Here is a 15,925-nt window from a genome sequence, read left to right as displayed (position 1 = left end):
CTTCACTACAATTGACATCATTTACCTTTGTAACATACAAGAGAATAAACAATCACCACCAAGAACGTAGAAATCTTCCACAGTTACTATAAGGTACCATACAAAGCTTTAGAGATGAAAAATAAAAATAAAAAACACACTGACCTTCTGACTGTCTGGTTTAGCTCAGTTGTTTACATCTGAAGACTTGTTTATGTCTGGAAAAACTGCTAGTCATTCCCATAGATTTGTATTGAAATTCAATACAAGTCTATGGCAAACTGACATTGCAACAATGTTTATTGTTAGGCTGTGATTATCCACTCCACTCTCCCACTAGAAGGTTCTAGTTGAGTTAGAAACTATATATAAGGAGAGCAGTTAGAGCCTTAAGTTGTCTGCAGATAGACCAGTGTTTAGTAGGAGAGAATGTGTCAGACTGCATGAGTGTCTAGAAGAACATGCTGAGATGAGGATACTCTGGCATAGACCCTGAGTCACCAGACTTTTAGCCAGAGGGCCAGTCGGACGATTAAGCCACAGACCATGGGCCATCAGCCTTTTGGTCAGGGTACCAGCCTTCTGAGACAGAGAGAAAGACGGACTGCTAGCTCAGGCCTTTCCTCAGCACAGAACCTTCTTCTGCCAGAAAGGAGACTGGAGAAGGCAGCTAAGTGTTTTGCCTGTGCTTTTTTTCACATGAGTTCCTCCAGTGAGCAGTAACACAAGGTGACAACTCAAAAGTGTCAAGGTGACCCAGCATAGTGTCGGGACCACCTCAAACTTAGCCACTGCACATGTATGGGTGTACATGATCTGCAAGGATTATTTCATGCCCAAATCGGTTGTGCCTTCACATGGATGAGTGGGCCTAGAGAATGCCACAAAAACATTCTTCAGACCATAATGCTGTCACCAACAGCTTGTCTTCCTTCAGCAATGGTTGCAGGATGTTTATTCTCGAATGTTTCCCGCCTGACAGGCCAAAGGTTATCCGTTTAATGAAGCAAAAAATGTGACTCATCGGAGAAGGCAGCCTTTGCCAATTAACGGAGGTCCAATTCTGATACTGCCGCGCAAATTGAGGTCTTTTCTGCTTATGTAACTTCGTTTGCAGAGGTGCAGTAAGCATAGGTTTGTTTCGGAGCCCCATATATAACAGGATTCGGAAAACTGTTTGACACATGTCTGGTAGCCCCCTGGTTCATTTTGGCAATAAGCTGCTCCACTGTACCGTGTTGGTCCGCTCTTGCACACCCTCGTAGCTGACGTTCACCTCTCACATTAATGGCACATGGTGCTCTGCATTTTCCACGTTTGCTGTGGTGCTATCTGTCCACTCACCATTCACTTTCACCACAGCAGCACGTGAACAGTTCACAAATTGCACGGTTTCAGAAACACTGCCACCCTTGGCCCAAAAGCCAATAACCATCCTTTTTTTGCAACTCTGATAAATCCCCACTTTTACCCCTGGGCCCTGACAGAAGTGAGGAATACTTGTACAGACAGCTTATCACACTCCTTATATACCCACCAAGCCAGTCAAGACACATGACTTCCTTCATGAGCTACACACTGCAATGTCGAAATTAGCAAGTGATCACTATAATGTGACTCGACTGTGTATATCTAGATGGATTTGTCATTTTGAAGTCTAGGAATGGTGTTTGAAAACCTGTCCCTAAGCTAAAATGTTTGTTGGTCAGCTTTCTGAGGAACAACTGTTAATAATATACAGAATTATTTTCTTGCAAGTGACATTTTACAGATCATATTATTTTAGGCAAAATGCTCTGATGGGTGTTAAGACATTTTTCATATTCTTAAATGTCATCCTTAAAGGGCAACAATACATGAGATGATAATTACAGCCTTTGGGTATACTACGTAAAATATCATTATAACTATGTCTAGCTTTACTGGTAGAATATATATTGAGAGAGAGATTTTGAACCGTTCTCTGAGAATTTAAAAAGATATATTATTTGCTCTTTTTGTGCTGTTGCAGTTGCCATGGAAACCAAGAGATAATCAAAAGCCTGTGTCGTTAGTCAGCAATCTAACAAAAGGCTCCTAATAAGGAAAGGAAAGTGTTTTCTGCTACTCAACATGCATGCCGTTGTTCAGCTTTCAGCTCTGATTTTGCTTTTTGTGACATATTTGTTATTAAGAATCTCAGGTGTGACAAGGGCAATCTGCCAATTTTCAGCCGCACCCATGACCTATAACACCTTTAATGGCCCTGCCAGAGCTTGCTTGAGTAGGTTTATTAGAGATGCAGATGACAGAAAAGTGTATTATGGTGGGACTGTATTACCACTGATCCTAATGCATAAGCTAGACCATCTTAAAGGGAGTGTCACCAAAATGTCACTTTCTGCGCTGCTTACATAACGCTGTAGCACAAAAAACATGATTTAAATGGCACCTTTTCTTTTCTTCCAATGTTCATAAACAGCAAAAACATGGTTTGAATGATATGCAAATGAGGGCTCACAAGTGCCCAGGGGTGATGTTCGGGCAGTAAATACCCAAACCCCAGGGCCGCACCACCAATTAGGAGAGGTGAGGCGATCGCCTTAGGTGGCGCGGCCCTGGTGACAAGTGGGGGGGGGGGGGGGGGGGGGCGGCGGCAGGGCACAGGGAGATGAGCGCTTCCATTATGGAAACGCTCATCTCCATAGTCATCTGTATCGCCGTCCTCAGGACAGAGATACAGATGGATGCTGCGGGGAAGAGGAGAGGCGTCTCCCTTCCCCGTTCCTCTGGTAGGCTGCAGGCACTAGGCCTGCAGCCCTTCAGAGGCCGGTGCAGGCGGCGCGATTATGTCATTGCGCAGCCTGAGCCGTACAGCGCAGGACACAGGCCGGAAGAGGCCTGCATCTCATCGCTGCCAGCCTGATGGAGGTAGGTATGTGAGTTTATTTTTTTTATCTGGTACAAGGCAGGAGAGGAGCGCTGTGGGGGCACTTGTTACTAGCACATGTTCGGGGGGGCATCTATGAGGGGCACTTCTTACTGGAATATTATTGGGGGCATCTATGGGGGCACTTCTTACTGGCACATTATTGAGAGCACTATGGGGGCATCTATGGGGGCACTTCTTACTGCCACATTATTGGGGGGCACTGTGGGGGCATCTATGGAGGCACTTCTTACTGGCACATTATTGGGGGGCACTATGGGGGCAATTTTTACAGGCACATTATTGGGGGGACATCTATGGGGGGCACTTCTTACTGGCATATTATTTGGGGGGCATATATGGGGGTACTTCTTACTGGCACATTATGTGAGTACAATACAGGAGAGGAGCGCTGATAGGGGACTTGTTACTGGCACATGATTAGGGGGGCATCTATGGGGGGCACTACTTACTCGCACATGACTGAGGGGGCATCTATGGGTGACACTTCTTACTGGCATATTATTGGGGGGCATCTATGGGGCACTTCTTACTGGCACATTATTGGGGCACTATGGGGGCATCTATGGGGGCACTTTTTACTGGCACATTATTGGGTGGCACTATGGGGGCATCTTTGGGGGCACTTCTTACTGGCACATTATTGGGGGGCACTATGGGGACTTCTACTGAGGCCACAAATAAGGGGAATTTTATATGGGGTGCTCTGTATAGGGGCATTTTATACTCGGACACATTATGGTGGGTACTATGGGGAAACGGGGGAGAGGAATACTATTGAGAGGACATCTATGGGGGGCACTTCTTACTGGCACATTATTGGGGGGCATCTATGGAGGTACTTCTTACTGGCACATTATGTGAGTTTATTTTTTTTATATGGTACAATACAGGAGAGGAGCGCTGTTGGGGCACTTGTTACTGGCACATGATTAGGAGGGCATCTATGGGGGGCACTTCTTACTGGCATATTATTGGGGGGCATATATGGGGGTACTTCTTACTGGCACATTATGTGAGTTTATTTTTTATATTGTACAATACAGGAGAGGAGCGCTGTTGGGGCACTTGTTACTGGCACATGATTAGGGGGGCATCTATGGGGGGCACTACTTACTCGCACATGACTGAGGGGGCATCTATGGGGACACTTCTTACTGGCATATTATTGGGGGGCATCTATGGTGCACTTCTTACTGGCATATTATTGGGGCACTATGGGGGCATCTATGGGGGCACTTTTTACTGGCACATTATTGGGTGGCACTATGGGGGCATGGGGCATCTATGGGGGCACTTCTTACTGGCACATTATTGGGCGACACTATGGGGACATCTACTGAGGCCACAAATAAGGGGTATTTTATATGGGGGGCTCTATGGGGGAAGGGGGAGAGGCACACTATGGGGGCATCTACTGAGGCCACAAAGAAGGGGGATTTTATAAGGGGGGCTCTGTATAGGGGCATTTTATACTCGGACACATTATGGTGGGTACTATGGGGAAGGGGGGAGAGGAATACTATGGGGTCATCTATGGGGGGCACTAAGAAGGGGTATTTTATACTTGCAAATTATGGGGGACACTGAGGGCATCTACTGGGGCACTATATATGGGGCATTTTATACTGGCACATTATAGGGGCACTATGGGGACATTAGCTCAACTGAGGGCATTAAAAGGGGGTATTTTTTTGCACTGGCACCCATTTTAAGGGGGCATTTTTTGTACTGTCACATTATAAGAAGAATTATTACTACTGGGGGGTATCATGGGCTTTATTACTACTGGGGGTCTATGGGGAACATGATTACTGGGGCACAGTGGGGACATGTTGGAGGCACTGTAGGAGCACTATTACTACCATGTGTGCTCTAGAAGAGAATTATTACTATTGGTGGGACTTTTGGGAGCTCTATTACTGTGGGAGCACCCTGGCACAGTATCAGCTTACCACAATTATTTTTGGGGGACGTTATACTATTAGTGTCAGGGGCACTATTTGCTGGGTGTAGTTATTTTAGGACACTGCATGCAAATAATTATTAAAGGGCACTATCTGCATGGCACTAGTATTATCGGGGGGGGGGGGGGGTATCTGTTTCTGCAGTATAATATTGGGGAGCACAGCGGCACAGTATTGGGGGTGGTAGGATGATTTGTCCAGAAGATGGGAGGATGACGGAAAAGTAGTAAACTAAGATTTTTTTGGTCAAACTGCAGAGACGAGTAATGGCTGAAAAATGGTGGTCTGGTCTGGAGGTCTGAAAGGAGAAGATGAGGAAAGAGAACATCTACATCAAAAGTGAGATCACTGGATGTAAGAGGTATGTGGCGCTGTATTACCCTATATGTTCTGTAGTGATATACGTAATGTTAGGAGGGAAGGGGTTAGGTTGAGAATTTGGTATGGGTGGGGGGGGGGAGCTTTTTAAATTTTCGCTTCAGGCAGCAGAAAGGCTAGGTGCACACCTGCCAAACGCCCTTCTTTGTGCACAACTCCTCCCTAACACCTCGTGTGGCCCGCTCTGTAACCCTCTTGCATTATCCTGTTGAGTGGCCGAGATGCCGTGCTTGTGCAGTACACGGCCAGGCTCGGGCGTGCAAAATGTTCAACCACGGTGGGCGCTCAGAGCAGTGCGCATGCTAACGGCATTCCACTAGGGATAGCTGGCGCTGGCGGTGATCTACTCACTCGCAGGATCTCGGCCACTCAACAGGATGATGCAGGGATTGCAGGGTGGGCCAGATGAGGGGTTAGGGAGAAGTTATGCACGCAGAAGGCAGAGGGGTCTGGGCACTTACTGCCCAAACGCCGCCCCTGGGCACTTCCGAGCCCTCATTTCCATATCATTAAAACCACATTTTTGCTGTTTATGAACATTGGAAGAAAAGAACAAAGGTGCCATTTAAATAATATTTATTTGTGCTACAGTGTTAGGTAAGCAGAGCAGAAGGTGACATTTTGATGACAGACTCCCTTTAAACACCTCAGTTTAATCTACAAAAAAATTGAGTAATATTCCCATTACATTTAATTATCTTGTACAGAGTCCAGAGCTGAGTTCACAATTCTACTGGTCGCTAATGGAAACAGTCGACTAGCTTATTGACATACACACCCCTAACAGCTAAGCTAATGTTGTTTGGGTTATTTTTGCCCATAAAGCAGTTTACTTCACAATGTTAAACTGGCCATATACATTAGATAAATGTCAGCCAGACCAGCTAACCATCTAACGTGTATGGGGGCCTCTCGGCACTCTCTACTGATGGCAGATGGCAGAGGAGATAAGCACCAGGCAGTAAAGGCTGTAATAGACAGCCAGATTAGGCATGCCATTGTCAGAAGGGAAGCGTTCCTTCCCAGCAATCGCCTGCTCGGTAGTGGAGGAGACCGATGCTGTTACCTGCAGCAATCTCCTCCACAGCACGATCTGCCACCGGCAAATGATGATTTTTAAGCATGCTTAAAGGGAACCTGTCACCTCAAAAATGCATCTACACCTGCCAGCAGTACCTCATAGTAGCCCACAGCCTGTAAATAATCATATGTTTCATCCTGTTGTCCGATGCTGCATAAGTTCAAAAAACATGGTTTTATTCTCCATCAGCGCTATAGTGCCGGCCAGCTTGAGGTCAAGGGGCAGCGGCCTTCTTGCTTCAAGTCAAGGTAACCACATCCCCTAATCGTCCTCTCTTGCCTGAGAGTGACAGCCTGCAGTGCAGCCGCCATTCCCCAAGTCTCGCGCATGCGCATTGCGCCGCTGAAACCTGGCTAACAGCGGCAGCAGGAGATGGGATAGCGCATTATTACAGAGCGCACCGCGCATGCGCAAGACTTGGGGAATCGCGGCCGCACTGCAGGCTGTCAGTCTCAGGCAAGAGGGGACGGTTAGGGGGCGTGGTTACCTTGACTTGAAGCAAGGAGGCCGCTGCCCCCTTGACTTTCAAGCTGGCCGACACTATAGCGCTAATGGAGAAGAAAACCAAGTTTTTTGAACTTACGCAGCATCAGACAACAGGATGAAACATATGATTATTAATAGGCTGTGGGCTACCAAGAGGTACTGCTGGCGGGTGTAGATGCATTTTTGAGGTGACAGGTTCCCTTTAAAGATCTGGATTGCCTGATGAAGGTTTGCTCATTCATCTGGTAATTGGTGGCAGTATTAAACTGTCAGATCATCGCTAACAATAAACTGCCCGACAATTGGCCAGTCTAATACAGGCTTTACATTTCAACTGCCCAATCCTTTTGTTTTCGATGAAACATTTCTGGCAGTGGATTTCTTACCTTTCACTGTTCAAAGCACATGCATGCTTGAATGATGGGTTGGAAGAGATAACGTTCAGCTCTGGGTCAACAGCTATGTGATGTGTATGGCCAGCCTTAAGCTCGCGTTTTGGTTTTCCGTTTGTGAGATCCGTCATGGGCTCTCACAAGCGGTCCAAAACGAATCAGTTTTGCCCTAATACATTCTGAATGGAAAAGGATCCGCTCAGAACGCATCAGGTTGCCTCCGATCAATCTCCATTCCGCTCTGGAGGCGGACACCAAAGCGCTGCCTGCAGCGTTTTGCTGTCCGCTTGACGAAACAGCCAAACGGATCCGTCCTGGCACACAATGTAAGTCAATGGGGACTGATCCGTTTTCTCTGACAATCTGGCACAATAGAAAACTGATCCGTCCCCCATTGACTTTCAATGGCGTTCATGATGGATCCGTCTTGGCTATGTTACAGAAAATACAAACAGATCCGTTCATGATGGATGCATGCGGTTGTATTATTGTAATGGAAGCGTTTTTAAAGATCGATGATGGATCCGCAAAATACGCGAGTGTGAAAGTAGCCTTAGACTGTAGGGAGGCTCTTAAAATAATGAAAGAAATCTAAATTCACCCCCTCCATTCCAGCGCTACTGCTCTGTCCTCTCTGCCAGGATGCAGCCATGGAGTAATGTTTGGGCTGCAGTGGTGACGTACCTGTATACTAAAAGTGCAGCCAAAACTTTACTTCACGGCTGCAGTCCAGCGGAGGGGATGGAGCAGCACTGGATCGGAGGGGGCTTGGGAAGGTGACTGTGGGTTTTTTATTATTATTTATTATTTTAACAGCCTCCTTGCAGTTTTTTTCCCAAATAAATTTGAACTCAGACAACTCCTTTAACCACCTCAGCCCCCAGTGCTTAAACACCCTGAAAGACCAGGCCACTTTTTACACTTCTGACCTACACTACTTTCACCGTTTATTGCTCGGTCATGCAACTTACCACCCAAATGAATTTTACCTCCTTTTCTTTTCACTAATAGAGCTTTCATTTGGTGGTATTTCATTGCTGCTGACATTTTTACTTTTTTTGTTATTAATCGAAATTTAACGATTTTTTTGCAAAAAAATGACATTTTTCACTTTCAGTTGTAAAATTTTGCAAAAAAAACGAGATCCATATATAAATTTTGCTCTAAATTTATTGTTCTACATGTCTTTGATAAAAAAAAATGTTTGGGTAAAAAAAAAATGGTTTGGGTAAAAGTTATAGCGTTTACAAACTATAGTACAAAAATGTGAATTTCCGCTTTTTGAAGCAGCTCTGACTTTCTGAGCACCTGTCATGTTTCCTGAGGTTCTACAATGCCCAGACAGTACAAACACCCCACAAATGACCCCATTTCGGAAAGTAGACACCCTAAGGTATTCGCTGATGGGCATAGTGAGTTCATATAACTTTTTATTTTTTGTCACAAGTTAGCGGAAAATGATGATTTTTTTTTTTTTTTTCTTACAAAGTCTCATATTCCACTAACTTGTGACAAAAAATAAAAACTTCCATGAACTCACTATGCCCATCAGCGAATACCTTGGGATGTCTTCTTTCCAAAATGGGGTCACTTGTGGGGTAGTTATACTGCCCTGGCATTCTAGGGGCCCAAATGTGTGGTAAGGAGTTTGAAATCAAATTCTGTAAAAAATGGCTGGTGAAATCCGAAAGGTGCTCTTTGGAATGTGGGCCCCTTTGCCCACCTAGGCTGCAAAAAAGTGTCCCACATGTGGTATCTCCGTATTCAGGAGAAGTTGGGGAATGTGTTTTGGGGTGTCATTTTACATATACCCATGCTGGGTGAGAGAAATATCTTGGCAAAAGACAACTTTGTATAAAAAAATGGTAAAAGTTGTCTTTTGCCAAGATATTTCTCTCACCCAGCATGGGTATATGTAAAATGACACCCCAAAACACATTCCCCAACTTCTCCTGAATACGGAGATACCACATGTGTGACACTTTTTTGCAGCCTAGGTGGGCAAAGGGGCTCATATTCCAAAGAGCACCTTTCGGATTTCACTGGTCATTTTTTACAGAATTTGATTTCAAACTCCTCACCACACATTTGGGCCCCTAGAATGCCAGGGCAGTATAACTACCCGACAAGTGACCCCATTTTGGAAAGAAGACACCCCCAGGTATTCGCTGATGGGCATAGTGAGTTCATGGAAGTTTTTATTTTTTGTCACAAGTTAGTGAAATATGAGACTTTGTAAGAAAAAAAAAAAAAAAAAATCATCATTTTCCACTAACTTGTGACAAAAAATAAAAAATTCTAGGAACTCGCCATGCCCCTCACGGAATACCTTGGGGTGTCTTCTTTCAAAAATGGGGTCACTTGTGGGGTAGTTATACTGCCCTGGCATTTTCCAGGGCCCCTAATGTGTGGTAAGTAGGTAAATGACCTGTGAAATCCTAAAGGTGTTCTTTGGAATGTGGGCCCCTTTGCCCACCTAGGCTGCAAAAAAGTGTCACACATGTGGTATCTCCGTACTCAGGAGAAGTTGGGGAATGTGTTTTGGGGTGTCATTTTACATATACCCATGCTGGGTGAGAGAAATATCTTGGCAAAAGACAACTTTTCCCATTTTTTTATACAAAGTTGTCTTTTGCCAAGATATTTCTCTCACCCAGCATGGGTATATGTAAAATGACACCCCAAAACACATTCCCCAACTTCTCCTGAATACGGAGATACCAGATGTGTGACACTTTTTTGCAGCCTAGGTGGGCAAAGGGGCCCATATTCCAAAGAGCACCTTTCGGATTTCACTGGTCATTTTTTACAGAATTTGATTTCAAACTCCTTACCACACATTTGGGCCCCTAGAATGCCAGGGCAGTATAACTACCCCACAAGTGACCCCATTTTGGAAAGAAGACACCCCAAGGTATTTGCTGATGGGCATAGTGAGTTCATGGAAGTTTTTATTTTTTGTCACAAGTTAGTGAAATATGAGACTTTGTAAGAAAAAAAAATAAAAAAATAAATCATCATTTTCCACTAACTTGTGAAAAAAAATAAAAAATTCTAGGAACTCGCCATGCCCCTCACGGAATACCTTGGGGTGTCTTCTTTCAAAAATGTGGTAACTTGTGGGGTAGTTATACTGCCCTGGCATTTTCCAGGGGCCCTAATGTGTGGTAAGTAGGTAAATGACCTGTGAAATCCTAAAGGTGTTCTTTGGAATGTGGGCCCCTTTGCCCACCTAGGCTGCAAAAAAGTGTCACACATGTGGTATCTCCGTACTCAGGAGAAGTTGGGGAATGTGTTTTGGGGTGTCATTTTACATATACCCATGCTGGGTGAGAGAAATATCTTGGCAAAAGACAACTTTTCCCATTTTTTTATACAAAGTTGTCTTTTGCCAAGATATTTCTCTCACCCAGCATGGGTATATGTAAAATGACAACCCAAAACACATTCCCCAACTTCTCCTGAATACGGAGATACCAGATGTGTGACACTTTTTTGCAGCCTAGGTGGGCAAAGGGGCCCACATTCCTTTTAGGAGGGCATTTTTAGACATTTGGATCCCCGACTTCTTCTCACGCTTTGGGGCCCCTAGAATGCCAGGGCAGTATAAATACCCCACATGTGACCCCATTTTGGAAAGAAGACACCCCAAGGTATTCAATGAGGGGCATGGCGAGTTCCTCAAAATTTTTTTTTTTTGGCACAAGTTAGCGGAAATTGATATTTTTTATTTTTTTCTCACAAAGTTTCTCTTTCCGCTAACTTGGGACAAAAATTTCAATCTTTCATGGACTCAATATGCCCCTCACGGAATACCTTGGGGTGTCTTCTTTCCGAAATGGGGTCACATGTGAGGTATTTATACTGCCCTGGCATTCTAGGGGCCCTAAAGCGTGAGAAGAAGTCTGGAATATAAATGTCTAAAAAAATTTACGCATTTGGATTCCGTGAGGGGTATGGTGAGTTCATGTGAGATTTTATTTTTTGACACAAGTTAGTGGAATATGAGACTTTGTAAGAAAAAAAAATAATAATTCCGCTAACTTGGGCCAAAAAAATGTCTGAATGGAGCCTTACAGAGGGGTGATGAATGACAGGGGGGTGATCAATGACAGGGGGGTGATCAATGACAGGGGGGTGATCAATGACAGGGGGGGTGATCAGAGAGTCTATATGGGGTGATCACCCCCCTGTCATTGATCACCCCCCTGTAAGGCTCCATTCAGATGTCCGTATGTGTTTTGCGGATCCGATCCATGTATCCGTGGATCCGTAAAAATCATACGGACATCTGAATGCAGCCTGACAGGGGGGTGATCAATGACAGGGGGGTGATCAATGACAGGGGGGTGATCAGGGAGTCTATATGGGGTGATCACCCCCCCTGGAAGGCTCCAGGGAGACGCCTGTATTTGTTTTGCGGATCCGATCCATCTATCAGTGGATCCGTAAAAATCATGCGGACATCTGAATGGAGCTTTACAGGGGGTTGATCAATGACATGGGGGTAATCAATGACAGGGGGGTGATCAGGGAGTCTATATGGGGTGATCACCACAGTCATTGATCACGCCCCTGTAAGGCTCCATTCAGAAGTCTGTATGCGTTTTGCGGATCCGATCCATCTATCAGTGGATCCGTAAAAATCATGCGGACATCTGAATGGAGCTTTACAGGGGGGTGATCAATGACAGGGGTGTAATCAATGACAGGGGGGTGATCAGGGAGTCTATATTGGGGGATCACCACAGTCATTGATCACGCCCCTGTAAGGCTCCATTCAGAAGTCCGTATGTGTTTTGCGGATCCGATCCATCTATCAGTGGATCCGTAAAAATCATGCGGACATCTGAATGGAGCTTTACAGGGGGGTGATCAATGACAGGGGTGTAATCAATGACAGGGGGGTGATCAGGGAGTCTATATGGGGTGATCACCACAGTCATTGATCACGCCCCTGTAAGGCTCCATTCAGAAGTCCGTATGCGTTTTGCGGATCCGATCCATCTATCAGTGGATCCGTAAAAATCATGCGGACATCTGAATGGAGCTTTACAGGGGGTTGATCAATGACAGGGGGGTAATCAATGACAGGGGGGTGATCAGGGAGTCTATATGGGGTGATCACCACAGTCATTGATCACGCCCCTGTAAGGCTCCATTCAGACGTCCGTATGCGTTTTGCGGATCCGATCCATCTATCAGTGGATCCGTAAAAATCATGCGGACATCTGAATGGAGCTTTACAGGGGGGTGATCAATGACAGGGGTGTAATCAATGACAGGGGGGTGATCAGGGAGTCTATATGGGGTGATCCCCACAGTCATTGATCACGCCCCTGTAAGGCTCCATTCAGAAGTCTGTATGCGTTTTGCGGATCCGATCCATCTATCAGTGGATCCGTAAAAATCATGCGGACATCTGAATGGAGCTTTACAGGGGGTTGATCAATGACAGGGGGGTAATCAATGACAGGGGGGTGATCAGGGAGTCTATATGGGGTGATCAAGGGTGATCAAGGGTGAATAAGGGGTTAATAAGTGACAGGGGGGGTGTAGTGTAGTGTGGTGCTTGGTGCAACATATTACTGAGCTACCTGTGTCCTCTGGTGGTCGATCCAAACAAAGGGGACCACCAGAGGACCAGGTAGCAGGTATATTAGACGCTGTTATCAAAACAGCGTCTAATATACCTGTTAGGGGTTAAAAAAAACACATCTCCAGTCTGCCAGCGAACGATCGCCGCTGGCAGGCTGGAGATCCACTCTCTTACCGTCCGTTCCTGTGAGCGCGCGCGCCTGTGTGCGCGCGTTCACAGGAAATCTCGGCTCGCGCGAGATGACGCATATATGCGTGACTCTGCGCAGGGCTGCCACCTCCGGAATGCGAATCTGCATTAGGCAGTCCGGAGGTGGTCAAGTGTAATGACTACGGGGAAAATTTATCAAACTGGTGTTAAATAGAACTAGATTAGTTGCCCATAGCAACCAACCAGATTCCACCTTTCATTTTGGACAGCTCCTTTGGAACATGAAAGGTGGAATCTGATTGGTTGCTATGGGCAACTAAGCCAGTTTTACTTTACACCAGTTTGCAGAAAGGAATACTGGGAGATTACAGCCAGGGAACAGACTGGGAATTTAAAGTGGCCCTGGAAAAAAAAAACTAAAAGTTCTCCCAAATTGTAGGAGAGTCCAAATTGACAAAAGGCGGGGCAACACAAGTAGGCAGGGACAATAGAAGTAGTTAGGGTCAGCAATACCGTAGTGCAGCATAAAATACCACCCTAGCTAAACCACAGCATAAAATGCTGTCCTATCAGCATACTGTGGACGCTGATACAGGAGGGCACCTGTGGCTGTTGGCCAGTGCATAAGTACCTGATACTCCTAGCATTAATTAATGCTGAGAGCATCAGATCATTATGTACTTGGCCAGCGGCCATGAGTAGGGCTTAGGCAGCCCCCTGGCCATCAGCCCACTGGGAGATTTCCTGTAGGGTGTATGGCCAGTCCGCCCATGATTACAGCTGTGAACGCCTGCAGAATTATGCATGCAGCTTTAGAGTATAATACAGACTGTGACGGCTGTATTAGATTAAACAATCTAGCAGATTATTATCGGGAGGGAAGCATGCCTTCCTGGCAATCGCCTGCTCACCAGTGGAGGGGACCACTGCTATTACATGCAGCGATCTCCTCCACAACATGCTTAAAAATCTGAATTGCCTGATAAACGAGCGGCAGGATTAGACTGCCAAATATTTGATAACGAGTGTTCCTGCGAATGCTCATTAACGATGAACTTGCCAACAGTCACCTCGTCTGATACAGGCTTAATTCAGGATAAGTACAAGATACCTAAGGTAACATATACATTCATAGTACAAAGTTACTGAATTTTTTATACAGATTAATTCTATGAGTAAAAATGTGTTCTAAGGAGGATACATCTTAGGATAAGTAGACTCTTCAAGACTCCACAAGAAATAATATTTTTACAGAACTGCTGTCTAAGCAATATCCCCAATATGTTCTTAAGATATGGATCAGTCATATTTAATAGAAGTACATGTGTATTGTATATAGGGGTAGGTCGGATGTTGGAGGTATCCAAAAGTGGACAATTGCCAAAATCTAGGGTGGTTTTGGAATAAAAGAAGACATGGCGGGATCAGAGAAATCCAAAACTGAGGTACCGATACCTGAGACACTTGTTTGGTCACCTGAGTCATACGGACTTATTCCATGGGGAATATGGGACACTGGATGGGGCGACCTAAGTCATTTATGAAGGGATCTGAGGTTTATGTATTTATGGGGTATCTGTCACTGGCACACACTATTAGAGTAAATGGAACCTGGGTGCAAAAATAAAAGACACATGCACAATCATTTTTCTGGATTGGGACCACCAATGTGCTAAAATAGCCCCAAAAATCATCTATTGTTATTTGTTTTCATCCATTTTCAGTTAATCTTTACAAGACTAAAAGGAGACGCAAATGAAAAACGCAATCCTCATGTTGTATGCAAATTGAATGTTTCCCAATGGAACTTAGGAGCTCTCTGGCTATATATACAGTTTATTTCAATGAGAACATGTTTCCTGCAAGGTTCATAAGAGAGTTTAGGAAATCCTAGAGTCCTTGGTTGAGGGCCCCAGATCTTAAATAGTACAACTACTGCATCCAGGATGAAGTTCTCCAAAATTGGAGTTCCCCTTTAAGGTGTTATCTTGATATTAGTCCAGGAAAAAGAAAGCATAATTTTTTTTGCCTTACCTGAAAAGGTTCGGTGTCCAGAGGCCTTATGCTCTGCAGAATCTGCTGTGACTGTGCCGTAACAGATCTGTCCAATGAATATTCTGCTCTGGTCTATTTACCTGTTACATGTATCGGAGCACACACAGAAATGTAGCAATGTTCTCCTGACGCGACCGCGCCCCGTGCAGACACACCTGCAGGTTTGCATGCAATCAGTGAAAATCTACATATGATAAAAACAGGAATGCTGGCCTGTATAATAAGTATGTACTGTACCTCGGAGATATTTAACCCATGTAAAGTAAGTCACAAACTTTGTCCTGGGTTATTGAGGCAACTTACAAGTGCACTTGCACGTTCCTTCAAAAAAATAAAAAAATTCTTTTGACCATATTACATAGTCTAGTGGTAGAACTTGCTGTTAATTATGTGGTTGGTCAAGGACAATAAAAGGATAACTACAGATACTCGCGTGGTAGTTGCTGAGCAGCACTGGGTTAAAGTATGTGTTTGATGTAGATGTATTAAATGGTTGTATGGTTGTAAAAGCAACATTTAGAGACTGGTGTTAGAACTAGTTCAGTTGATGCTTGAGGGCATGAATGATGAAGAACTGCAGAGAGCGAGCACCTGTGCTATAGTGTATATTATAAACAGATTGGTGAAGATAAGATAGTCTTTAAGAATGGCAAAGTTGGCATCTGCACACGTGATGATATGATGAGTAGTGATGGATGAACATCGGCGAATGCGTGTTCGCAATCAAATGTTTGCGAACCGCGCGTTCTCCATTCACATTAATGGCAGGCGAAACCTGAAAAACCTTCAGGTCATATTTGCAGCCAGCAAACACTTACTAGAAGTACACAAATAGTCCCACAACATGGAAAGTGATATACCAGAGGGGGATCATTGGCAAAGATTCCCACAAAAAATATGTATTTTAAT

The 15,925-nt window shown here is 44.8% G+C and overlaps 1 protein-coding gene across 1 annotated transcript in view; it reads right to left on the bottom strand.

Annotated features, from left to right (window-relative positions):
• The window catches only part of LOC121008093 (protein NDNF-like), a 57,218-nt gene extending 42,103 nt beyond the window's left edge, over positions 1 to 15,115 (bottom strand). Inside the window, exon 1 of the mRNA XM_040440439.1 lies at positions 14,996 to 15,115. The gene's annotated coding sequence lies outside the window, so the exon portion shown is untranslated. The remainder of the gene's footprint in view (positions 1 to 14,995) is intronic.
• Positions 15,116 to 15,925: the final 810 nt, after the last annotated feature.

The sequence above is a fragment of the Bufo bufo genome, chromosome 1, assembly GCF_905171765.1.
Source record: "Bufo bufo chromosome 1, aBufBuf1.1, whole genome shotgun sequence".
Lineage (NCBI taxonomy): Eukaryota > Metazoa > Chordata > Amphibia > Anura > Bufonidae > Bufo > Bufo bufo.
Note: the sequence above shows the minus strand (reverse complement) of the source record. Positions and strands in the feature narration are given on the sequence as shown.